The following is a 25,828-nucleotide window of genomic DNA, read 5'->3' as shown; positions in this document are numbered from 1 at the left end:
TTTAGGGAGAAACAATTCAACCTATAACATCCTCACCATAGGCTTCACATTTCTTTAGTTCTTTTTGTAGTTAGGGGCTCATTTGCCAGAGGCTTTTTCCTCACTGTGTGCTCCACCATCAGCTTTAGGTCTTTTCTGTTGCCTCTCTCCAGCAATAGATTACTATTATTACTTGTTGCTTGTTAGCCTGGTGGTGGGAGCAAAGGAAGGGTCATATTTTCCGTTGTTCTGTGTAAGCCTTAGTATGAGATAGATAAGCACTCTATCCTGGGTCTTGGGGATGGAGTCTTCCAGGAATTCTGCTCCCCTCCCCTGCAGCTAGAGGTGCTCTCTAATGGTCTTTGTCCAACATATGTTTCTGCTCCTTCTCCAGGAGTAGATTTTTTTCTGTTCCCTTCTTTCAGTGGCAATGGATTTTCACCTGTGCCTTAGATATCATAAGGCCTAATACTTCCTCTGTGAAACTGGTATGATAATAAATAGCCACTCTACATATACACTTTATGATAAAATGGTATGATTTAAGTACACAGCACCTTAATGATAGTTGATAGATAGTTGCTTATTACCTCAGTAGTATTTTTCTTCCTATTTTCATGTCCCTTGCAAGGTCGAGTTCCTACCTTTTACATCTCCAACTAAGTCATTACAAGTGCTGCATGTTATAAGTCCTGAACACAATGACTCACATAAACAATTTTCAGAGCAACAATATTATTGAATGTCCTATTTAGTTGAAATTCTATTCAACTTACATAATGTAAGGTGAACTTTCCAGAGAACCCTTCATGTTGGCAATTGGAATATTAGTGCTCCAAGAGCAATGTTATGTTTGCTGAGATAATGCACAGGGCAACGAAAATAGGGAAAACTCAAATTACAGTTTAGAGTAGAGGTCATAAATAGAGTGAATTGCAAGACTGGTGGCTATTAAAGTTAAGACCCCACCCACAGGCCCAATGGCATTTTTTAAAAAGGCTGTGGACATCTTGAGGATTCCATGGCAAATATGGGTGAAATCCATGTGCAGGGAATAATATGGGAGAAGGTAGGGCACAGGGGCCATTCTGAAGGTGAAATGAAGGGTATGATTACTCCCACATGTGCACTGCCTTAGAAAGTTTGTGCCCCACCATTTCTACCTCCAGAAGTTGAGCAAAAACAAGATGAATGTGAATTTTATCTCTTCTCATTGGCTGTGTGGGTGTACAGAATGGTAGTAGAAAAAATGATGAAGTACAAGGAATAATACTTATTATTGATGTCTGTGACACAGAGAAGCCTTAAGGTGATCTACCTCTTGATTACTTAATTCCATAGTGGAGAGGGAGATTAATCATTTTTTAGGTAATTAATAGGAGCACTGAACCTTTTGTTCACATATATACAAATCATTAACAGAGCAAAGTACCAGCTGGAGGCAGGTGATTTTCCCCACTCCTCTAGAGAATTCTGTGGTGATGGATATTTTTCAAATTTTGAACCACCTTCTTCTTCTTCTTCTTCTTCTTCTTCTTCTTCTTCTTCTTCTTCTTCTTCTTTTTTTTACTAATGAAAGTAAAAATGGGAAGTGAGTTTTAAACTCATGTTTAGATATCTCTGGGGTTATACCATTGTCTTAGTAGAGTGTTCCAAGTGATCTATTCTGTGGATTATATGAATCTACTCATTCTTCAGGCTCATTTTAAATCCTTATCTACCTAAGTCAACATTCAGTTTTCCTCTCTACTGTCTTTCTTTTCTATGTCCCCCAAATATTAATAGGCTGTGGCTAGAATTGAGTAGCCAGCTCATGTCCTTTACATTTTCTCATATCAGATTCAATTCCCCAGTGATTGGGTCACCCATTACGAACAGATGTGTCACCACTCTCAAATTTGGACCATCTTTACTATTGCAAATGTTGCTGCTGGTCTTCAGGTTTGGAACTAAGTGAACTTCTCTGGAATACTTGACTCCTTTGGGGGGGAAAATGACATTTCTTGGGCTTACAAACAAAGTTGCATAAATGAAAGCCAGTCTTTATAAAGGATCTTTCTGTCTTCACTTCCTTCCATTCTTCCTTTGTTTTCATTGGCTTTAAGTAAGTATTCACTATGTTCTAAATTCAATAACCATTTGTTTTCAAAGAGTGAATACTCTTCAAGCTTGTTTAAATTAAAACAGAGAATGGTGGGATAGTAGCGAAAGAATACAAAATTAGATCTCATAAATGTCTGGAACTAATAAGTTGAAAAGCTAATGGGAGCTATGGTAGTTTTTCTCTCTTTCCTTTCCTTCTTCCTCTTCAAAACATGTGCTCATCTCTGCTTTAAGACTCCATACGAGAAGAAAAGTGGGCAGGTAATGTGTGTAGGTGGGAACAACTGGCTGTCTTCTGATGTCACCTGCTTTTTTGAGATTGAAAAGATAGTTTCTCTAGCTCTTCCTTTCTCTTTCCTTGTTCCCAAAGAACTCAATTTACAGGCTTGAATTCCTTTCCAGTAGTCCTGTGGACTCGGGAATAAGACAGATATTTAGTCCAACTTTAACTGATTAGTTAATTCAACAAATAAATCCTGGATGTCTCCTTCGGGCCAGATACACATTCTAGGTTCTAATGATACAGAGATGAGTAAGACACAGTGTCTTTGTGAGATGAGATGATCAAAACTCAGTGAATTGACATAGTGAGAACTTTTTTCTCAGACTTATGGAGGGAAACAACTCTTCTTTTTCTAAAAATTCAAACTTCATTTTTACAGGTGTTAGAAAGGTCCCGCTTGAATCTAAAACAGCAAACCTTTCAGTTGGACCCGTTGATGATCAATTGTACTAAAATAGTTTCTTTTGGATGTTCCAAATACTCTTCACTTCAAGAAAACTGAACTCATCATTTACAACTACTCACCTCAGACTCAATACACATAGGCATGCAAACACTTGCAGGAAAACACATGCAATTCACCCACTTGTCCACATTAGAAATTTAGGAGATATTCTCAACTTACAACATTTCTACATTCAGTTGATCTTGTTCATATAGCTCTTTTAAAATTTTACTAATGCATAATCTCTCAATCTGCTTCCTCTTCTTTACCCTTTCTGGTATCATTGTCAGACATTCATTTTCTCTTACCTAAATCACTGTCATAGTCACCTAACTGTTCCCCCAGCTCCCAATCCATATTTCTTCCATCTGTTCTCCAAGAACAGTGGTTATTGTTAAAGTTGAATAAAAAGGAACTCTGAGGCATTACAAATTACTTGTCTGGGCAGATCCTTTTTCTTTCTTTTTTTTCTTTTGGTTTGGCTGTCTCTAGATCTTTTTTTAGTGCTAAGATGGTGGTATTATATATATATATATATATATACACACGGATTGAAAAAAATGAACACTTTAAATGAATTGTTCTGTTTATTAAAAATCTCATATTAATTTTTAAAATGTGTGCAAAACATTATTCATTTAATCTATGGACTACATTTTATGAGTAGAGATTCACATACTCTGTTATTATCTAGAAAGCTCTCTCTATAAACTTGTGGTCTAAATGGTAGAAACTACTGCTCTGGACAATGTCCGCTCTACGATGAAGCAAACTTTCTCTGATAAGTAATAAAGCATCCATCTTCCTCTAGCAGTGCCCTGGTATTTGTACTTGATGATAAGCAGATCTCTATCCATAATATTTAACTATTTGGTTTGTCTAAAATTTTTCCAGTGTGTTCTTCTGTTATTCTCTTATAAATACTATAAGTTATTATTATACTGCATACTTGTATCCTAGGATGTGTGGAAATATATCTTGACTCTGTGCCTTAGCTTGTGTTCTTTCTGATATAAGCAGTGCATTCTTTCTTTCATATTTTTGTCAATTAAATTCTACTCACTTGTCAATTCAACTTCATCCATAAAACTCTTTTTAGATCCTTTTTTTAAAAAAAAATTTTAATGTTTTATTTATTTTTGATACAGAGAGAGACAGAGCATGAGAGGGGGAGGAGTAGAGAGAGAAGGAGACACAGAACCGGAAGCAGGCTCCAGGCTCTGAGCTAGCTGTCAGCACAGAGCCTGATGCGGGGCTCGAACCCACGAACATGAGATCTGACCTGAGCCGGAATCGGAGGCTTAACCGACTGAGCCACCCAGGCGCCCCTAGATCCTTTTATAGAAGCATTTAATATCATTTTCTCTGTTAGACCGTAGTGGTCTAGAGATCATAAATCATATTTTAATTACCTTTGTGTCCTTCCTCAGCTCTTAATACATCAATTAGCTTATAGTAAGTGCTTAAAATATTTGATAAATGGACGAAAAAATAGCTAACACTTACATACTCACTACATGAAGGTTACTAGGTTAGGTGTGGGGTGAGGTTGTAAAAGAAGAGTAAGATGGAAGCCTTAGTGTTAGATGCTCTTTTGTGTTGTTGCACATGCCTAAAAACAAAACAAAAAATATTTTTTTGTCCTCTAATACATTATAAATAATATGCCAACTCCGTATTGTTACTTAAATGGAGGCACACAGTGGAGGAGGGAGAGGGTCAAACTTTGCAAGGTAAATACTTTCAGAGGAACAATGCTCATTTAGTTGTGAATTCCAATCTATTTGTTCTATCTCCAGTGTGGCCTGGCAAAAAAGTATTTGTATGGTGCGGGACATGGGTTAGTTGCAGGCAGTGTTTATACAGTGAATTTCCAGTACTTCAGATAAGAATGCTGCATAGACTCTGAGAAACAAAGTAAAATTATAGAGTAAGGTGAGCACAATATCTGAATCTGAAGCACAATTAGGGCTCAATAAGTGTTTGCTAGGAAGGAAGCAGGATGAAGGAGGAGAGGATACAAGTCAAGGCAACTAGTTTGTGTCTGAATAAACCGAAGCTACGAAGGAAAAGCAAGACCTAAATGAGGTCAATAAATGTGAACCACAATTGGAGATCTAGAAGGCAAATTGAGATATAAGTCTTTTAATTATTATTTTATTAATGATACTATAGCAACTTAATGTGTTTTTCTCTTTGCACCAAGCACCTCACATGTGTTAACACATTTATTATTTAGACGAGCACTTAATTATTACTATTAAATTACTTTATGGATGAAGAAATTAAGGTTTGGAGGGAAAAGAAGTTTGTGAAAGCTCACACAGCTAACAGATGGTGAATGTGGTGCCCTGTCCTCTATAGAACTAGCCTTCTCTAAATTATTCAGGATGAGAATGTTCCTAGATGACACAGATGCCTGTCATGTCCAGGCCACATCCCTCAACTCATTAATATTTTTTATTTGAGTATAGTTGACACACAATATTATGTTAGTTTCAGGTATACAATGCATTGATTCAGCTTCTCTATACCTTATGCTGTGCTCACCATGGATGTAGCTACCGTCTGTCACCATATATTGTTATTACAGTATCATTGACTATATTCATGTACTGTCCCTTTTACTCTTGTGACTCATTTATTCCTTAACTGGAAGCCTGTACTTCCTGATCTCCTTCACTCATTTTGCTCTTCCTTCCAATACCCCTCCCCTCCTGCAATCATCAGTTTGCTTTCTGTACTTATGGGTCAACTGCTTAAAACAGTTTTTTAATGTTTATTTTTGAAAGAGGGAAAGAGTGTGTGCATGTGTTGGGGAGGAGCAGAGAGAGGGGTAGACAGCAGAGAACCCAGTACAGGGCTCAAACTAATGAACTGTGAGATCATGACCTGAGCTGAAGTCAGACGCTTAACTGACTAAGCCCCCCAGGCTCCCGTTTCTGCTTTTTATTTATTTGTTTGTTTTGTCTTTTAGATTCCACATATGAGTGAAATCATACGGTATTTGTCTTTCTCTGACTGACTCATTTCACTTAGCATAACACCCTAGTCTGGGTCCATCCATGTTGTCACAAATGGCGAGATCTCATTCTTTTTTTATGGCTGTGTAATATTCTGCTGTATATATATGTATGTATATATACATATATATGTACACATATATGTACATATATATGTATATATGTATGTATGTATATATGTGTACACACACTGCATCTTTATCCGCTCCTCTACTGATGGACGCTTGGGTTGCTTACATATCTCGGCTATTAAAGTTAATGTGCAGTGGACATAGGGGTACATATATCTCTTCAAATTAGTGTTTTCATTTTCTTCCCTCATCTTTTTTAGCTCAGCTGAAGTTGGCAGTTCCTGTGTCTGTTCCTATCCCTCCTCAAGCCTTAGGAGTTTTTCTAAAGCCTGTGAGGGACAGACAACTTCTTATAGGCTCAGCCCAGGGATACAAGAGAGCAATCCTTGACCAGTGGAGGTGAGGATGGTTGAAATATGCACCAGACTTCTGCCCTTCAGGTTGTAAAACTCTGAGGTGCTTTCTGCGGGGCTCCCAGAAGTTCCCTGGTGGTGTTTAGCTCTAGTTGCCTCAGAAGTAACTGAGCTCAATAACTCATCCCCTTTTTTCCCATCTATCCCTATTTTATTCTCACCCTTCCGTCCTCCTGCTTCTGAAATGATCTGCACTCAACTCTTGTCTCAGGCTCTGCTATTAGAGGAACTGAAATCTAGCCATTATTTAATCAGACCCAGTGTCACATGAAGTGGTATCTTAAAGGATCACCAGGTATCTGTATCTGTTAAGCCATCAATATCATTACTTGAGAATTATGCCTTGTCTGATAGGGAAAGATGTGTTTCTAAAAAGCCCACCTTTTGATGTTTCCATAGTTAAAGTCATGTAGAGCTTTCTCATTTCCTTATCTATGTTCCTGTAGGGACTCATGGGAATGATTTCTAGGACATGGTGCTTATTTATTTAAGAAGCAAAGTTAAAAGGAGATAAAGGCATCCATGTATGCTGCAGCTTTAAGAAATTGATTTTGGGTTGCCCAGTGGCTGATAAGTGTTGGTGGACACGAGGGGGCAGCCTCGCACCAGGCTCTCCGAGGATAGTGCTTCTGATCGCTGCGGCGGCTGCTGCTTTTTTCCTCCTTATGTGCACAGTAACTAAAACTCAACAGTTTTGTGGAAGCGGATTGATTTTTTTTCTTTTTCTTTCTGAAGGACTTGAGTGAGGGACCAGGGTTCACTCTGCAGCACATCACAGAAAGTGTGCGTCTTCGTATCTCACCTCTGAGGGCCTTTTGATTACAGGGAAGAGACACCAGCTCCAAACATACTGCGTCCAAGGATGCTGAGAGTCGCCTCCCTTCCTTTGTTGTTTTCAAGGACCATTGACGAGCTGCTGTGTGTGAGAGAGGGAAGCACAGAGCTCCTCTTGGAAAGGAGCCGGCTGGACTGCTCCTTTGGAAAAAGCCTTCCTTTTGCATGGGCGACCTAATCCAGTCACGTGACTTTTAGTAGCATCTCTAAGGAAGGTCGCCCAATTTGAAGCCTCAATCCTAAACCTCTTCCCAGAATCCCAGGTTTGTATATTTCTGTATCCAGTTATCTAGTCAATATCTCACATGGGTATCCAATAGGCATTTCAAATTTGGCCAAAAAGAACTATTTCTTATCTTCCCATTTCCTTCCTTCTCTCCCATGGTCTATTTTTCTCATCCCAATAACAGCCATCAGTCACCACTCACACAATGACTCATACCCCAAATGCACCAGTGATGCTCTTCTGCTCTCTTGTCTCACTTCTTGCCACATTTAACCAGTTCTGGTGCAAGTTCCATTGCCCCTACCTCCATCTCCACCGGCACCCCACCTACTCTCATCCCTTACCTTGTCACCTGCGGCAACCTTCTTGCTGGACCCTACATTGCCCCTGCCCCCTTAATCCAGTCGTGTATACCAGGATAATCTTTGTAAGGGTATTCAGAGCATTCCTTTGCTTAAAACCTTCCAGTGGATTCTATTGCACTTATAACAAAATTCGCACACCCTGTCATGGACATGAGAGTTCTATATTACCTACCGATGACCTGCTGCCCCTGTGTCGTCTGATACCACTCTCCTCCTTGCTCTCTTGGTTCTAGACGCCTTGGTCTTCCTGATGTTCTTAAGCAGTCTTGGCCTTTGTAGCAATTATTCTCTCCTGCTTTTATTCTCTTGTCTTTCGTCTTTACTTGGATGGGCCTCAGGTCTTAGCTGAAATGTCACCTCTCAGGGAGAGCTTCTCTCACCATTTCAACCAAATAGGCACTCTCATGTCCCTCTATTTTAATTACCTGCAAACAGCAGTACTAGAAGCATTTTTCTTGTTTATTTACTGATTGGTCTATTGCCTATCTTCCTCCACTAGCATACAAGCTTCATGAGGGATAAGTTCATGTCTGCTTTGGATACTCAACCACATCCTGGTGACAAAGCAAGACCCAACACACGAAAGATGCTTAATAAATATTTGTTGGATAAAGAAATGATTAAATGCATGGAAATACCACATCTGATTCTACCAAGGGGAGGCTGCAGATTTCTCCTAGTATCACCTTTCTGTTTGATCTTAGACAAGTCACATTTCCTCTCTTTGGCATCAGTTTCACCTTCCTGATTAATAATTTTCTATGATGTGTTCATTGAAGTCTGGGAGTGTGCTTCTCAGTCAAAAACTCCTGAAGAGTTATTTTTGAGCCACTATGATTGGAGAACTCTCTTGCTTTCTAAATGTTTTCAACACCCTTGAAACTGTTAAGAAGCACTAAGACTTATGATTCCTATCCATTCATTTTTATGCAAAGATTTGCAACTTGAAGTTGCCAGAGTTTTTGAATTCTCCTATGAGGCTGATCGCCTGTCTTGTGACAGACTGAGCTTACCCACTCAAGACTGGTTCTCTGAGTGGATGAGCTGGAGGTCAGGCCCCCTTTCCCCTAAGCCTTTGGTTAATGGGACCTGGTTTAAAATTCTGGATTTGCTCTTTCAAAAACAATTTAGTAAGTACAGCGTATCTGTTCTATCTTGTTGTACTTTAGGTTTTATCTAAACAAGGCAACAATTATAGACCCAGACTCTCTGGGATGCTAAAAGTGCTATTCATAACTAGTCAGGAAAGGTCACCAAATAAATGCTTTGACGTCCGCTAAGAAGAGAGATTAGTGAAAACCTTAACTCTTTGTTCACCCACATCCCAGGATGTGGGAGCATTTTTATTTCCTTCCAGTTCCTTTTTTGCTCTAGGGATTCTGATGTGCTACTAAGCTTAATTTCTTGAAAAACCGTTTCATCAACTCTGTTGACTATATGCTAAGATTCCCTCCTCCTCCCTCCCCTACATTTGGGTCAGCCTGTACCAAAGGAGAAGGTTATCTGGGCTGTTAAACCTTTGACTTGGTGTCTTTTGAAGAGCGCATTTTGCATTTTGTTATGTCAGGATTGTAATTAGATCCGTTAATTAAAGGAAGAATGAACTTTTCCCAAACTCTGTACCTCTTTGAATTTTTGATAAGTTTGCTTAGGTTGCTGCTGACCTTTGCTAAGGAGTATGCCACTACTCATTAATTGGCAAATTTTAATGAGGAGAGTTGATGAATGTGCTGACCTTGACAATAAATAAAACTGGCTACCACTTCAGGCCTTACCACCTTTGGCTGCTTCAAAGTGTGTGGCATTTCTTGACTAGTGACCATTAAACTTGGGAGATGCAACTAACATTCTACCCCATGACTGAACTGCAGCTTTCTTCCTGGACACTGTCCCAAATGACTTCCCATCCTTGGTCTCATTTAATTCTTAAAACTTCTTTTAATGTTTATTTATTTTTGAAAGAGAGAGAGAATGAGTGAGCATGAGCGGGGGAGGGGCAGAGAGAAAGGGAGACACAGAATCTGAAGCAGGCTGCAGGCTCTGAGCTGTCAGCACAGGGCCCGACACAGGGCTTGAACCCATAAACTGTGAGATCATGACCTGAGCCAATGTTGGATGCCCAACCGACTGAGCCACCCAGACACCCCTCATTTAATTCTTATAGTAGTATTATTATACCTATTTTGGAGAGGGAAAAACTGAGTCATAGGCAGAGTAATAACTTGCATAGGGTCATGTAGCTAGTTAATAATAATGGTGATAATAATAATGATTATATTAACTAGTATTTAATTGAGTTCTAATTAGATACTAGGCACCCCCTCCCTCCCAATTTCTTTGCATATGTTGTATTTTGAGCCTCAGAATAGCCTTGTGCGATAGGAACTATTTTGGTCCCACTTTACAATGGGGTACTAGGAGACAGAGAGAGGTAATTTGTCTACAGTCACACAGCTTACAAATAGCAGAATAAGGATTTAAATGTAGGCAGCAGAATGCTAGAAACAGGACTTTCAGCCATAATCGGTGGGTGGCAGGTCAGAATTCCAGTTAAGCTCTGCCACATTTTAAAGCCTGTCCTCCTTCTTCTTCACCCATTTGCTTCATTGATTTAGATATATTAAGAGTGTGTGTGTGTGTTTCTGTGATTGAACCTGGATTGTTTTAGGCATAATTAATTATTCTAGAGTTATAACAGCATCTGGAATATTCTCAGGTGATCCTAGGTGTTTAGAGTCATAAACACAAATGCGTAAAGATTCCTTTCCTTTTTTCTTTTCAAATATAGGAGTTTCCACTGTTCAAAAAAAAAAAACAACTTAGTGAGCTGTGACACTTCAGAATATAATTAGTGGTGCAATATTTAACAGAGAATTGAATGATGAAAAATTTACTTAGTGATCAAAGTCTGAGATGTAAGTTTTGGCTTTGTATCTGTACTCACTGTGACTCTTTGGATTATAGCTAGTGAAGGGGTGTCTTCTTTTTCGGAGTGTTGGTAGAAAAATAGGAGAAGCCTGAGGCCAGTCATAAGTAACTCCCCAGTGTTCCTTTTAAAGGACCTCTAAAATACTAGAACTTTTAGCAATTGTGGAATATAATGCTGACATCATTTTGCCCCTTGCTTAAATGCTTACACTCCTTTTAATAATCTGCAACTGCAGTAATCCTAAAAAACAATTACTAAATATGCAACAGCTTGAAATACACACCAACATTCACAGATGTGACAAGCATTCCCCATTTTTTTTTCCGCTAAAGATATCGTATCGAGCAAAGTGTCACTATTTTTAGAATTTGTGTCTCTGAACATTGCCTTAATTGACTTCTTAGAAATGTCCTTAAACTGTTGGTGAAGATAATTTGACATCACTGGGTAGCTGGTTCATTTGGAGAAGTGCTGTTCACATTTCAACCTCATCATGTTTTATCATGTTTACTTTATAAGGAGACACTGAGACAGAGAGACTGTTGGCGTCTTGCTCAAGGGACTACCTAGTAAATACTTTGTTAAATTGTACTGATTATGAATCGCAAAATAAACCTGTTATTTGGATATGTGCCCTGTGATGTGCCAGTGTGGTGAAAGCCCATTTTGCCCTCAGGCCCATGGACATGGACTGTTATATCTGGAAAGTGATTCATTTCACATATCCAGAGGAGGAAAAGTCACACTTTAAGCAAATGTCAAGATAGATCTGGAACTCAGGTGTCTGAATCTCAGAAAAGAAGATTTCTGATTAAAAATATCTCCTGACCTCATGGAAAAGGTTATTATAAACTGAGATTGCAGGAAGCGGTGAAATCAAACTCTCTTCTACTGGGTTTGGCCTTGCTCTTTTTTTGGGAGTGAAAGAGCTGGTTCTAAAACCAGAAAAGAACGCTGAGATTGTCAGGGGGAGATCTAAGAAGGTTTTACATGAGGGCAGTATCTGCGTGGAGCCTTGGAAGATGGATTAGACTTCTGTGTCTAGATCTGTGTTTTCTACCCCTTCAAAGACCTTTCCCCCATCTTGCTAAAATGTGAATGAGAAGGAGGTAACATGTCCTCAGGAATCCAGGGTATTAAGACCTTCATGATATTCTGTTTCCTTCTGAGCTCCTGGTGCAGAGAGAAGAAAGAAGGGCATTTCATTTTCTTCAAATTCTGAAAAAGCAAAGGCATAAATGTATTATAAATAAAGCAAAATAAAAATAAAATCCAGAAAATCTGTGAATATCTCATTCTAATTCCAGATACTGCATAAATCAGCAAATTGAATAAATCAGCACTCCCAAATATTAGGCCCTACAGTATTTGCAAGGAGGTGGACTGTTTTCCCAGGGAATTCTCAAGCTTAAAAGCTGAAGGGTCATAAACTGTGATTGCAGTTGGAACACAGCAGCCGTATCTTCTAGGACAAGAACTAAAACTTGTTGAATCAAGAGGTGAGAGCCAACTTTTCAAGCACTGAAATTGTGCCTATTAAAGTTAATCAAAAACAAATAAAAATCCTAGTTCTTCTTGTTGAGCCTTTCTCCAAACTCCTCTTCAGAACCGTTTTATAGACCCATGAATCCTTTTTTGACCTTACTAGCATTTCAACTGAATTAATATGGGTGACACATATGACATTGTCTTTTGAAGATACATGTTGTTTCTTGGAACTGAGCCTGGCATTTGGCAGGGGCCATCTCTTAGTTCAAATTCTCCTGACAGAGGCTTGGACATGCACTTGGGTAAGTAGTTTGAGATGTGACATCAGGAAGCAGGAATGAGAGAGTGTGGAGAAAGACCGAGGGGACAGGGAAAATCTAATGCAAGTCTAATTTACGAATTTATTTTTAGAGCAAGAGGGCACGAGTAGGAGAGAGGGGCGGAGGAAGGAGGCACACATACATGTGAAAGAGTGAGAGGGAGGGAATCTCAAGCAGACTCCACGCTCAGCGCAGAACCCAACACAGGGCTTGATCCCAAGGCCCTGGGATCATGATCTGAGCCAAAATCAAGGGTTGGATGCTCAGCATAGGTGCCTCTAATTTATTGATTTTTAAAAATAGTTCATATTTTTTTCTTAAAAATTTTTTAACGTTTATTTATTTGTGATAGAGACACAGAGTGTGAGCAGGAGAGGTTTCAGAGAGACAGGGAGACACAGAATCTGAAGTAGGCTCCAGGCTCTGAGCTGTACCTGATGAGGGCTTGAACCCACGAACTATGAGATCATGACTTGAGCTGAAGTCGGCTGCTTAGCCGACTGAGCCACCCAGGTGCCTCAATAGTTCATATTTTTTTAATCCTGTATTAGATATATTATCCTAACCCAAGGTCACTGTGATTTTTTTTCTATATTTTTTTAGAAGTTTTATAGGTTAGCATTTAGGTCAATGGTCCAATTCCAGTTAAAGTGTGCACATGGGGGAGGGGGAGGGAGGGGCAAAGAGAGAATCTCAAGCAGGTTCCACATTGTCAGCACAAAGCCCAACATGGGGTCAAACCCATGTACCATGAGATCATGACCTGAGCTGAAATTAAGAGCTGGATGCTTAACTGACTGAACACACAGTTTCCCCTAATTGTTTATTTATTTATTTTTAAAGAGAGAGAGAATGAGAAGGGGAGGGGCAGAAAGAGAGGGAGAGAGAGAATCCCATGTGAGCTCTACTTTGTCAGCATTGAACTCTGGACCCTGGGATCATGACGTGAGCTGATATCAAGTTAAACACTTAACTGACTGAGCCACCTAGGCACTCCATAACTTTTCTATAGTCTTACAATAAACTCAGGGAAAAAGGAAATAAACTATTGATACATGCCACAACATGAGTGAATCTCAAAATCATTTATGTTATATTATGTAAATCAGATAAAAAAGGATATATACTATATAATCTTATATCTAGAGGATTCTAGAAATTGCAAACAAATCAATAGTAACAAATAGCAGTTTTCAGTTTTTGTTTTAGGGGAGGCAGCTTTCAAGCTGCAGCTTTCAAGTTGCAGCAGCTTTCAAGTTGCAGCTTTCTTTGGTCTTGTGTATTTGGTTCATTGATACCAGCTGCCTTAAAAAAACATTTTTTAAATGTTTATTTATTATTGAGAGATAGAGCATGAACAGGGAAGGGACAGAGAGAGGTGAAGACATAGAATGTGAAGCAGGCTCCAGGGTCTGAGCCTGGCGCGGGGCTTGAACTTGCAAACTGTGAGATCATGACTTGAGCCAAAGTCAGAGTCTTAACTGACTGAGCCACCTAGGTGCCCCAGACACCAGCTGCCTTTAACATATTGCTCAAGTTCAACCTCAACAAGATCAATGTTGTGTACCCGAGGTGCCTCAGTGGGGAAATAGGTGCCACATCTGCCCTGACCACCAAAATCTGTCCAAAAACAGTTTGGTGGAAACATGGCCAAGGCAATGGATAACTGCAGGTCTAAGGATCACAGATGGCCTGACCATGCAGAACAGTGAGGCCCAGAATGAGGTGGTAACTTCTGCCTTTGTCTGGAACATCAAAGCTTTCAAGGAACCACCCAGACACAGAAAAGAATCAGAAAATATCAGCACAGTGGAAATAACACTGTCAATGAGATGGTCATCACTGCTCAGTAGATGTGGGGATGATCTTCAGCCAGAGAACTCTCTGGAGCCATTAAAGAAGTTGTGGGGATTGCCCAGTCTGTGGGCTGCAAATGTTGATGGCCACCATCATCATGACATCATAGATAACATTAGCAGTGGTGAATGTCCAACATTTGAAAACCAGTAAAGAAATCTGCCTCCCAAACCAGCTCCCCCTCCCCCTAAACAAAAGCAAGCAAATGAAAAAGATTAGTGTTTGTCTAGAAACAGAGTTGGAGAGTGGATTACAAGTAGGCCTAGGAAACTTTTGGGCATTATGGAAATGTTTATTATGTTGATTGTGATGATAATTTCACAAGTGTATGCATCAGGTTGTACCCCTTAAACATATGTGTGCAGTTTATTATATCAATTATACCTCATAATGCTATAAAAATCAGCTTATTAATTGAAATTGAATTGAAATAGCTCTTTCTCTGAGGAGCCTTAAATTGAGTTACCTCCACCAACTAGTAATTTAGAACCAAATATTAATTTTCCTAAAATACATTTAAATTAGAACTCCCCCATTTTTTAAAAAGACGATTAAACTTTATCAGTCTGCTTTTTCTAGGGTGGTCAATTGTCTTTAGATAGGAAAGGAGCACAATGAACACATTTTATGGTCTTGTTGCGATGAATTGTTCTTTTTGAAAACGGTGTCTTATCTTTTACCTCTGCAATTAGCTGAAACTGGCACCCTCAAGAATAAGTCCTGCACTCAGGCATATTGGCACTTAACCCTACACCACCAGTGGGTGGCAGCTAAAATCCAGATCTTTTTCTTAGAGCAGAAACTTTATTGCAATTGTCAGAAACGTGCACCCTGAAGTCAGGTGCAGTCTACACCTGTTCAGAAAGAGGGCCAATATTTGAAAACTAGAATTCGACCATCCTTTTTTTTTTTATTAGTGTTTTTAATTTTTTTTTGAGAGACAGAGAGAGACAGCGCGAGCAGGGGAGGGTCAGAGAGAGAGAGGGAGACACAGAATCTGAGGCAGCTCTAGGCTCTGAGCTAGTAGTCAGCAACAGAGCCTAACGTGGGGCCTGAACCCACGAACTGTGAGATCATGACCTGAGCTGAAGCCGGATGCTTAACTGACTGAGCCACCCAGGCGCCCCTAATTCGACCATACTAAAAGAAACAAGTCCCATTTCCTGGTTCTCCAAATGAGTCTAATATTCAGCCTAAAGACGTGCCAGATCATAGTCTAGCTGGATGGCGTTAGGCATGCTGCTTGATCTCTTGGGCCACAATTTTTTGCCTAAAATATTGATTTATTAGGTTAGATAATTTTTAGTACTGTTTCTGATAATGTACTTCTAGAATGTTTATTAGAAGCCATCTTGTGGCTCACCCTTAACCTACCAAATGTAGCTATATTTTTGTTCCAAATGTTAAATATTTAACTCTAAGGTGAAGCCCAAATGTAATTCATTAAGCAACCTGGTGTTGAGTCAAATATAATGGACATGAAAAATCCCTTTTCATTAGTGTCCATTGGCGACGTTGGTTCAAGAATTCTGGCTGATGGAATGAATAACAAAACTATTCTATGTTCAAACAAACTAAATGTGAGATTAAAAAAAAGCCAGAAGGCTTTCTAATTGCTTTTTACTAATTGTGATGTATTGATTTTCTATGCTAGATTAATGTCTATCTACAAGGCTCTTCTTTGACTAATCCAAAAGATGAATGGATTTAATGAAAATTTTTATTTGAAAGTATGCATAAATATAAAGGTTGGAGAAAGGCACACGTATATGTGGGTGTGTGCATACACACACAGAGGCATACATAGGATGTGGAGAAAAAGACATACAGGATGCAATTTTTATATAAGGGGAGTGGTGGAGACCACCATCAAAGAGTCTTTTGTGTATAGTCTTATTTAAATTCTTGTCCCTTGTTGGGGTTGGTGCCTGGGTGGCTCAGTCAGTTAAGTGTCCAACTTTGGCTCATGTCATGCTCTCATGATTTGTGGGTTCGAGCCCTGCGTTGGGCTCTGTGCGGACAGCTTGGAGCTTGGCCCCTACTTCGGATTCTGTGTCTCCCTCTCTCTGTCCCTCAGAGCTAGTGCTCTGTCTCTCAAAAGTAAAGAAATGTTAAAAAAACAAAAAAAGAAATACATTTTTGTCCCTTGTCTACAGGTCTTGAACAATTTAATCTCTCAAAAAATAACAATACTGGGGTGCCTGGGTGACTCAGTTGTTAAGCGTTTGACTTTGGCTCAGGTCATGATCTCACGGTTTGTAGGTTCGAGCCCCACATTGGGCTCTGTGCTGACAGCTAGCTCAGAGCCTGGAGCCTGTCTTCAGATTTTTAAAACATTAAAAAAATACTAAATTTAATAACAATCATGTATCTTAGGTAATAAACACGTGGTTTTTCTATTTTTTTATTAGTCAGAATTAGAAGAAAACTCAACAGTTTAGGTATGAACTTAACATATAGTTACACTGAGACTAAAATCAGCAAAAGGATGGAAGGAGGGAAGGAATCAAGTATTGTCAAAATAGGTTCTGTGCACCAGGCACATCACTGGTGATTTATATCTGTAATAATTATTTCCAGAAGTGTAGAGGACAGTGTTGCCTTTCTATTGACAGCCTAAAATGCAGTGACCATGGGCTTAAATGGGAGAAAGTTCAGCACTCCATGGAATACGGCTGTCTTCTGATGGTGACTTTGCACTAGTTGCCAACACTCTTCTTTCTCTCTTACTGCCTTACTCCCAGAAGGATGGGCTCTCCTTTTTAATTCCCTAGAGCAGAGGCCACACTCTAATCCATGGGTCAAATATGGCCTGCTGCCTGATTTTGTGTGGGCTGTGAGCTAAGAATGGATTTTACATTTTTATGTGGTTGAAAAAAACCCAAAAGCATAATATCTCATGCCATGTGAAAGTTATATTAAATTAGAATTTTGGCATACATAAATAAAGTTTTATTGGAACACAGCCACTCTTATTTATATATTTATGGCTGCCCATGTGCTATAATATCAAAGGTAAGTGGTTGTGACAGAGACATTATGGCTCACAAAACCTAAAATATCTACTTTCTGGCCCTTTACAGAAAATGTGTACGGACCTTTGTCTTAGATCTTAGCAGAGATTTTATGGAAGGTCGATAATAAGAAAAGAGAAATACGACATGCAGCAGTTTACAGCAATGGCACAGCCTCAGATCATCACATTGGCCTCTTGTCTTTTTTTTTTTTTTTTGGAACTGGGTCAATGTGGCCAAACACCAGATAAACTCACCTGGGTCCTTAAACCTCAACAAAAGAGAAATTGTTTCCCCTTTATCATGGGGCTCTCCTGAGTCTTCTTTATTGCCCCAAAAGGATCTTTTCCCAGGATGGCTGACAGTCAAAATACCATTTCACTTTAGGAAAATTCAACTCTCACCTGTGGGGTCATGGTCTGGACCTGGGATTCTTCCAAGGCAATTATACAATAAACTATCAGTATAGTCCCCAAAGTCTGGCTTGTTCAACCTTGTGATCTAGAGCAGGCTGAGTACAATTTGGCACCACATTTTTTTCAGTCTCTCTAAATAAAGATATCAGCAATTTTTGGATATATTCAGGGATAAATTGAATCAGTGTGTTCATTTGAAAAATGAGTATGGTATCATTTACCCCACTGAGTTTCTCATAGAAACACTGTTGTGTTCAATAACTTGTCCAATGTCACATGGGGGCACAGATGACCGAGTTGGGATGTGAACCTAATTCTTTCAGCCTCAAATGTTCTCCTTTTTGCTTTTTAATCTTTATTTAATTTTGAGGGGGGGAGAGGGAGGGAGTATGTTGGGGAGGGGCAGAGAGAGAGGGAGACACAGAATCTGAAGCAGGTTCCAGGCTCGAAGCTCTCAGCACTGAGCCTGATGGTGGCGCTTGAACTCACGAACTGCGAAACTGTGACCTGAGCTGAAGTTGGACACCTAACCAATTTAGCCACCCAGGCACCCCAAATTTTCTCTTTTCTTAATTCTACCTTAAAAGGCTCCTCTCCCTGCAAAAGTTGAGTAAACTTGGGAGTTTCTGTATGAGTAAATGTATGATTTCTACTGGACTTTTTGAAAATTTGCTGAGTTCTAAGATTTCCATATTATGGCCCAAGAACTGGGGATCTTGGAGGGTGCTTAGCTCACACTCTGGAATCAGAGAGACCTGGGTTTGAATTACTATTTTACTACTTAATGAAGAGTGTCTTTTAGGAACGTCTCAACATTTCTGAGGGCTATCTATTAATGCAAATGATAATAGTACTCATAGGAAAGTTGTAATAGTAAATAAGGTAGGCGATAAACATAAAACATATAACTTTAAAAATGCTGTATAACTAATCACTATTATTTTATCACAATTGGATAAAAATGGAATTCCCATATTATAATAGCTTAGTTTTTCTAGTGTGAAAAGCCAATTTCTCAAATATTATTTCAGGCTTAATTTTTTTTATGGCTCAGATATGCACTGTTGAACTCCCTTTGAATTTTGCTGCCTATTTCTCAAAGCTTTCAAATGCATTTGATGGTTGCATTGGGAAAGGCACACTTGGGGGATATCATTGTGACAACTACTCGTGCTTTTTGACAAGGTATTGAGAGTTGATGATGTTCAGGGAAAAGGTGGCCTCAAAATGCTCTTCATGATCCATTAGGCATGGATCATTAGCATGGCTCAGAAGCACAGTAGACATTTGTAGGAGTCTGTACTATCAGCAGCCCACAATGAGCCCATTCTTGACACTACAGACTTTTAACATCTGAGTTCTAAGAATTGCAGTGATGGTTGACACTTTTTATTTCAAAGAACAGACTGAACACACTGCTCTCTATGAAGACATTAGCAGATATACTATTAGAGTTTTTAAATGTTTCCATGTGGGGTAGTTATGTTAAAAAAAGCACTGTGTGCCTTAATGTGCTGTATAAGAATAATAGGAAGCACTTTGTTCATTTCATAATGAACACAATTTCACAAAGCTCTGCCCTGAAATCTACATGTATATCCAAGTACATAAGTATCTGTCAGTAAGGTCTTTTTATACCACACCACACTGTACCAACAACACATGTGGAAATCACATCAATGGATCCTTGTCCTATTTTTCAACCATTTCTCTCTAAAGCTCATTTTCATATAATCCTCCAGTTGAAAAATTTCCTATGATGAACTCTAGGTGGGGTTATCATGCTATCTCAGAATATATGTGAAGGGAAAAATGTATGAGACTTTAACTCCCTTTTCTTTCTCAAACTTTCCAATGTAGACTCAAACGAGGTCACAAATGCTGAACAGTGTATGTGAATGTTCATACAGTTAATTTGACAGGAAGTACTTAGGATGAGGTGGAAAACTCATTGAGTATGTTTAACTAGCAGTTTTAGCCAGTCAGCCAGATTGCTGGTTGCTGTTCTTAAAATGGAGTTAGCTACAAAAGCAAACTCTTTGTATCTTGTCTTGTCAAATTGTCAAGAATAAGGTCAATAAATATGAAGACTTTCTTTATCTGAATCCTTGTCTCCATGTAGTGGAGACACATCCCTTCAATGATAGTTTGTTGGCATTTTGTGAGCAATGCTGCCGTACCTTGTTTCAAATCTCAGTGCTGCTTTGGTTCTTTAGAGTTCCAAATGCTTTAGGTTCTGGCTTGGGGAAGTAACACTTCCTCTTCATTTGTACATAGACTATGAAGTGAAATATTTCTGAGTGTAGAATACTTTAGTCCCCAAAACAAGTGCTTATGACTTCAGTCTTTTTATTTCAGATCCACATTGATGGCGATACCGGGGCTGGGGCTAGGTATGAGGGTAAATGTGACATAAAGCATTTCAAATTCAAAAGGGCCCAAAATAGATTGCCTCTTTACCCCTGTGACCTACTCTAATAAGTTATCTGACCTTTCTTTCTTTCATTTCTTACCTCTATCCAATGACAAATTCAGTCATTTCTAGTTCCAAAATATTTCTCTACCTCACTATCACCATACTAGTTAAAGACTCATTTCATGCCTCCTCTACTTCAATGGCCTGTTCTTCTCAATTGTACTATTTTTCCCTCCTGTGTCATTTTCTGCACAGCAGCTGGATAAAGCATTTTAATAGGCAGTTTTGATCATGTCGCCACACTCCTGAAAGGCCACCAAGGGCTTCTTCATACCATTAAAACAAAATCCCAGGTCCTGAACGTGACTCACAAGACCCTCACATGGTGTGGCCTCCGTCTGTTTCTACAGAGTCATTTCCTGCCCTCTCACCTCGCTCACACGTGGTCTACCTACACTGGCTTTCTCCAGTCCATTGAACCTGCCAGGTTTCCCTACTTTGCCTTCAGTGCTTTTTGAGACTCCAGGTCTCAGAATCAGAGAGGCCTTCTCTGGCATCTCTACGCCCGGCTACACTCCTAGGTAGAGGTTCCCCTGGATTGCCCTCTCATGACCCATATTTTTCTGCACTGCATTTCTTCTCCAGTGTTGTGCGTTTGTGAGAGTATTATTGAATGCCTTTTTTCCTACCAGCTTGGGCTCCTGGAAGAAAACTCCACTCTGTTTTGTTCTTTACTGTTTCCCCAGTGCTTGATAAGAGTTTGGCAAATGTAGGACCTCAATTAATAATTTTCAGACACTTGAACACAAAATAGCTTAATTTTTCATTTGATCAATTCAAGGAAATCATACCAAATTATGCAATCAGAAGAGCTCACTGTTTTGGGGCACTAACAAACCTTTTACAAAAATCAGATGCTATCATCACCATCACCATCACCATGTATTTCTGGGATCAAATTAAGATATGAGACAGGGACGTCAGGTAAAAGATAGCACACTAACTTAAATTTGAATTTCAGATAAACAACAGATAATTTTTTAGTGTAACTATGTCCCATGCATTATTCTGGACATAGTTATACTAAAACATTATTTGTTATTTATCTGAAATTTATTTTTTTAAAAGAGTTTATTTATTTATTTTGAGAGAGAGACAGTGCAAGTGGGGGAGGGTCAGAGAGAGAGGGAGACAGAGAATCACAAGCAGGCTCTGAACTGTCAGTGTGGAGCCCGATGTGGGGCTTGAAACCATGAGATCATGACCTGAACTGAAACCAAGAGTTGGACACTTAATCAGCTGAGCCATCCAGGTGTCCCCTGAAATTCACTTTTAAACAAGTATCCTGCATTCTTATTTGCTAAATCTGGCAGCCTTACTCCAAGGTAATAGTCCAATTCAGTGAAGTTTATAGACATACCAAAAGGAAAGGCACAGAAGGTAATGAAATCTTGAAAGTCTTCTTGATGGGAATATTAACCAGGTTTTTAATTCATTGCTATTGTTTGAGGGGTTAGGACAGTGGCTTAAATGAAACCAGCAATGCTTTGTTGATTGCTCTAGGGACAATTGAAGGGTTGGAGATGGACCCACTTATCATTATTTTTATTATTATATAAACCATGTAATTGAGAGTGCATTCTAGGTGACAGAAACCACAATAGTAGTGTCTATCTTATCAGTGGCTTACTGGTATCAAGACTCATTCCAAATAACTAAAAATATGTGACTGTATACAACTATATATATAGTTGTGCCATTTAAAAAAATTTGGGCTTTTTGCGTTCTCTCTCCCTCTCCCAACATGGCGGCCTCAGCAAAAAAGAAGAATAAGAAGGGGAAAACTATCTCCCTAACAGACTTTCTGGCTGAGGATGGAGGGACTGGGGGAGGAAGCACTTATGTCCCTAAACCAGTCAGCTGGGCTGATGAAACAGACGACCTGGAAGGAGATGTTTCAACCACTTGGCACAGTAATGATGACGACGTGCATAGGGCACCTCCAATTGACCGTTCCATCCTGCCCACTGCTCCACGGGCTGCTCGGGAACCCAATATCGACCGGAGCCGTCTTCAGAAATCGCCACCCTATACTGCTTTTCTAGGGAACCTGCCCTACGATGTGACAGAAGATTCCATTAAGGAATTCTTTAGAGGATTAAATATCAGTGCAGTGCGTTTACCACGTGAACCCAGCAATCCAGAAAGGTTGAAAGGTTTTGGCTCCGCTGAGTTTGAGGACCTGGATTCTTTGCTCAGTGCCCTGAGCCTCAACGAAGAGTCTCTAGGTAACAGGAGAATTCGAGTGGACCTTGCTGATCAAGCACAAGATAAAGACAGGGATGATCTTCTTTTGGCCGAGATAGAAATCGGGATTCTGACAAAACGGATACAGACTGGAGGGTGCGTCCTGCCACAGACAGCTTTGATGACTACCCGCCTAGGAGAGGTGATGATAGCTTTGGAGAGAAGTATCGAGATCGTTATGATTCAGACCGATACCGGGATGGGTATCGTGATGGCCCACTCCGAGATATGGATCGATACGGGGGCCGGGATCGCTATGATGACCGAGGCGGCAGAGACTATGACAGAGGTTATGATTCCAGGATAGGCAGTGGCAGAAGAGCATTTGGTAGCGGGTACCGTAGGGATGATGACTACAGAGGGGGCGGGGACCGCTATGAAGACAGATATGACAGACGAGATGATCGGTCATGGAGCTCCAGAGATGATTACTCTCGGGATGATTATAGGCGTGATGATAGAGGTCCCCCCCCAAAGACCCAAACTGAATCTAAAGCCTCGAAGTACTCCTAAGGAAGATGATTCCTCTGCTAGTACCTCGCAGTCCAGTCGAGCAGCCTCTATCTTAGGAGGAGCGAAGCCCGTTGACACAGCTGCTAGAGAGCGAGAAGTAGAGGAGCGGCTACAGAAGGAGTAGGAGAAGCTGCAGCGCCAGCTGGATGAGCCCAAGCTAGAGCGACGCCCTCGGGAGCGACACCCAAGCTGGTGAAGTGAAGAAACTCAGGAACGGGAAAGGTCCAGGACAGGAAGTGAGTCATCACAGACTGGGACCTCAGCCACATCTGGCAGAAGTAAGTCAGACCAGGATGCACGAAGGAGAGAGAGTGAGAAGTCTTTAGACAATGAAACACTCAATAAGGAGGACGACTGTCACTCTCCAACTTCTAAGCCTCCCAAACCTGAACAGCCTCTAAAGGTAATGCCAGCTCCTCCACCAAAGGAGAACGCTTGGGTGAAGCGAAGTTCCAACCCTCCTGCTCGATCACAGAGCTCAGACTCAGAGCAGCAGTCCCCTACAAGTGGTGGGGGGGAAAGTAGTTCCGGCTCAGCCATCCGAGGAAGGACCAGCAAGGAAAGATGAAAACAAAGTAGATGGGGTGAGTGTCCCAAAAGGCCACAGTGGGAATTCCAGCCGTGGTCCAGGAGATGGAGGGAACAAAGACCACTGGAAGGAGTCAGATAGGAAAGATGGCAAAAAAGATGAAGACTCCCGATCTGCACCTGAGCCAAAGAAACCTGAAGAAAATCAAGCTTCCAAGTTCAGTTCTGCAAGCAAGTATGCTGCTCTCTCCGTTGATGGCGAAGATGAGAACGAGGGAGAAGATTACACCGAATAGACCTCTGCATCCCGTGCTTTTCTCCTAGTCTTTCAACCCTGGAACATTCGAGAGCAAATCAAACCTCTATCCAGACAAGACAATAAAACTCACCATCTCCTGGAGACCTTTCTTAACTTTTTTTAAAAAAAAACAAAAAACAAAAAACAAAATGAAATTCTTTTGCATGCTGCTGCAGCCTTTAAAGTATTGAACTAACTGGAGAATCGCCAGTGTAGCCAGAGAGAGAGACGTACAGCTTTTAATGGAAAAGCTGTGCATTTTTACGACACATGCAGTTGCCTGTGTGATCAGTGCCTGGGGGCCTTCGTTTAGCAAAATGGCAGTGACAGTGTCGCAGTGTCTGGACCTGGTTGGGCAGTAGGACAGGGGTAAGGAAGAGTGTGAGATTTCTACCTTTTCATTCTTAATATCCTGTTGTGGCATATATGAAATCTCAGACGTTACCTGAATAAATTTTCCATCCTTGGAAAGGTAGGTTTAGTCTCTGAAGTTGTTTTTTAGTCTCCAGGAGCTGCCAGCCCCTCCTCTTAATTCTGAGTGACTGGGGCCAGCCTAGGGGGAATTCCTTCATTTTTACCCCCCAGGGGGATAGTTGGGAGTGAGTCTGTAGGCCACTAAAGAATAGGGACTGCTTGGTGACCAAAATAAGTGGGGAAAGTGGTTTGAAAAGAAGCTGTTGGGAGGTGATGGACTATTTTGCACCAGTAATAGGGGGAGATGGTATGACCGCCAGTAAACACCAAGTGCTTACTTCTGGGAGCAGGAAGCATTTACGGGTCGTGGGAATTCCCAAGTCTTGTATGTCCTGGTTTTGCCCTTTCTTAAAACACCATCCTTTCTGAAAGTTCACATCTATCTACGTTCTGCTGAAATCTTGAAGCTTTAAACTGTAGACTCTTGTCCTGGGGTTGTGTTCCTCATGCTACTCTTTGCTGTCACCTCCCAGAAAACAGCTTCTGTTTAAATCACATACCTGATCTAGGCATTCTAGACCCGCCCCAGGGAGCGGAAGCAAATGAGGAATCACTGCTCCTCAAGCAGATCTTGGCTCCTGGAGTCTTTTGACTCTCACTCCTTCCCTCCATTCCTGTTCTTACTTCTTTGACTCCTTTTACACCTCAGAAAACTCTAGGATTAATAGTCTTAGGTGGTGAGTGAGGGTGAATAAATAGGGTCAAATTGCGAGCCGTTCTTATGACCTTGATTGGGGCTTTTTTGGTTTTACAAGTTTCCTTCTCTCCATTGAAATCCCACACCAGTGTTTGGATTTATAATGTGGCCTCAACCAATGTGTGGTTTCTTGGTGGGTTTGTGTTTTTCTGTTGTTTTTGTTTAGCTTCCCTTGAGAGAATAAAGGATAATGGAGAAAAAAAAATTTGGGTATTCATGTTCTCTTTTTTTAAACGTGTGAACTTGTCATTGAAGGATACATTACTAATTTTACACAAAATTAAATGGTAGAAAATCACATGTCCTCATTATTTATCTTTAAAAGTCTTACTTAACACTGATTTAAAAAATTTTTATGTTTATTATTTATCTATTTTTGCAAGAGGAAGAGCACGAGCTGGGGAGGAGTGGGGAGAGAGGGAGAGAAAGAATCTTAAACAGGCTCCATGCCTAGTGCTGAGCCTGAAGTGGGGCTCGGTCTCATGACCATGAGATCATGACCTGAGCTGAATCAAGAGTAGGCTCTTGACTGACTGAGCCACCCAAGTGTCCCAACACTGATTTTTAAAAAAGATTATATATTTATTTTAAGACTTTTGCCCCAAAATATATTTGGGTTTTCCCCTAGGACCTTCCGATGTTTATTTAGGATATAATGTTTTGATAAAATTTGCTGTTTATTGCAATACAAATGATATACTCACTTAAAATTTTAATTTATTAGAATATCTAACATTTACCTTACATATTACATATAGTTAGGTAGATAGTATGACAGCAGTGTTTATAGAAAGAGGGGGTCTGTCTGTAAATATAAACCCTTCAAAAC

The 25,828-nt window shown here is 40.2% G+C and overlaps 2 pseudogenes; both read left to right on the top strand.

The window, feature by feature from the left end:
- The window catches only part of LOC115279722, a 55,989-nt pseudogene extending 41,500 nt beyond the window's left edge, over positions 1-14,489 (top strand).
- Positions 14,490-21,968: 7,479 nt separating this feature from the next.
- LOC115280369 lies at positions 21,969-24,095 on the top strand (annotated as a pseudogene).
- Positions 24,096-25,828: the final 1,733 nt, after the last annotated feature.

The sequence above is a fragment of the Suricata suricatta genome, chromosome 16, assembly GCF_006229205.1.
Source record: "Suricata suricatta isolate VVHF042 chromosome 16, meerkat_22Aug2017_6uvM2_HiC, whole genome shotgun sequence".
Classification (NCBI taxonomy): Eukaryota; Metazoa; Chordata; class Mammalia; order Carnivora; family Herpestidae; genus Suricata; species Suricata suricatta.
The sequence above is the reverse complement of the archived record's forward strand: the minus strand, read 5'-3'. Positions and strand labels throughout refer to the sequence as shown.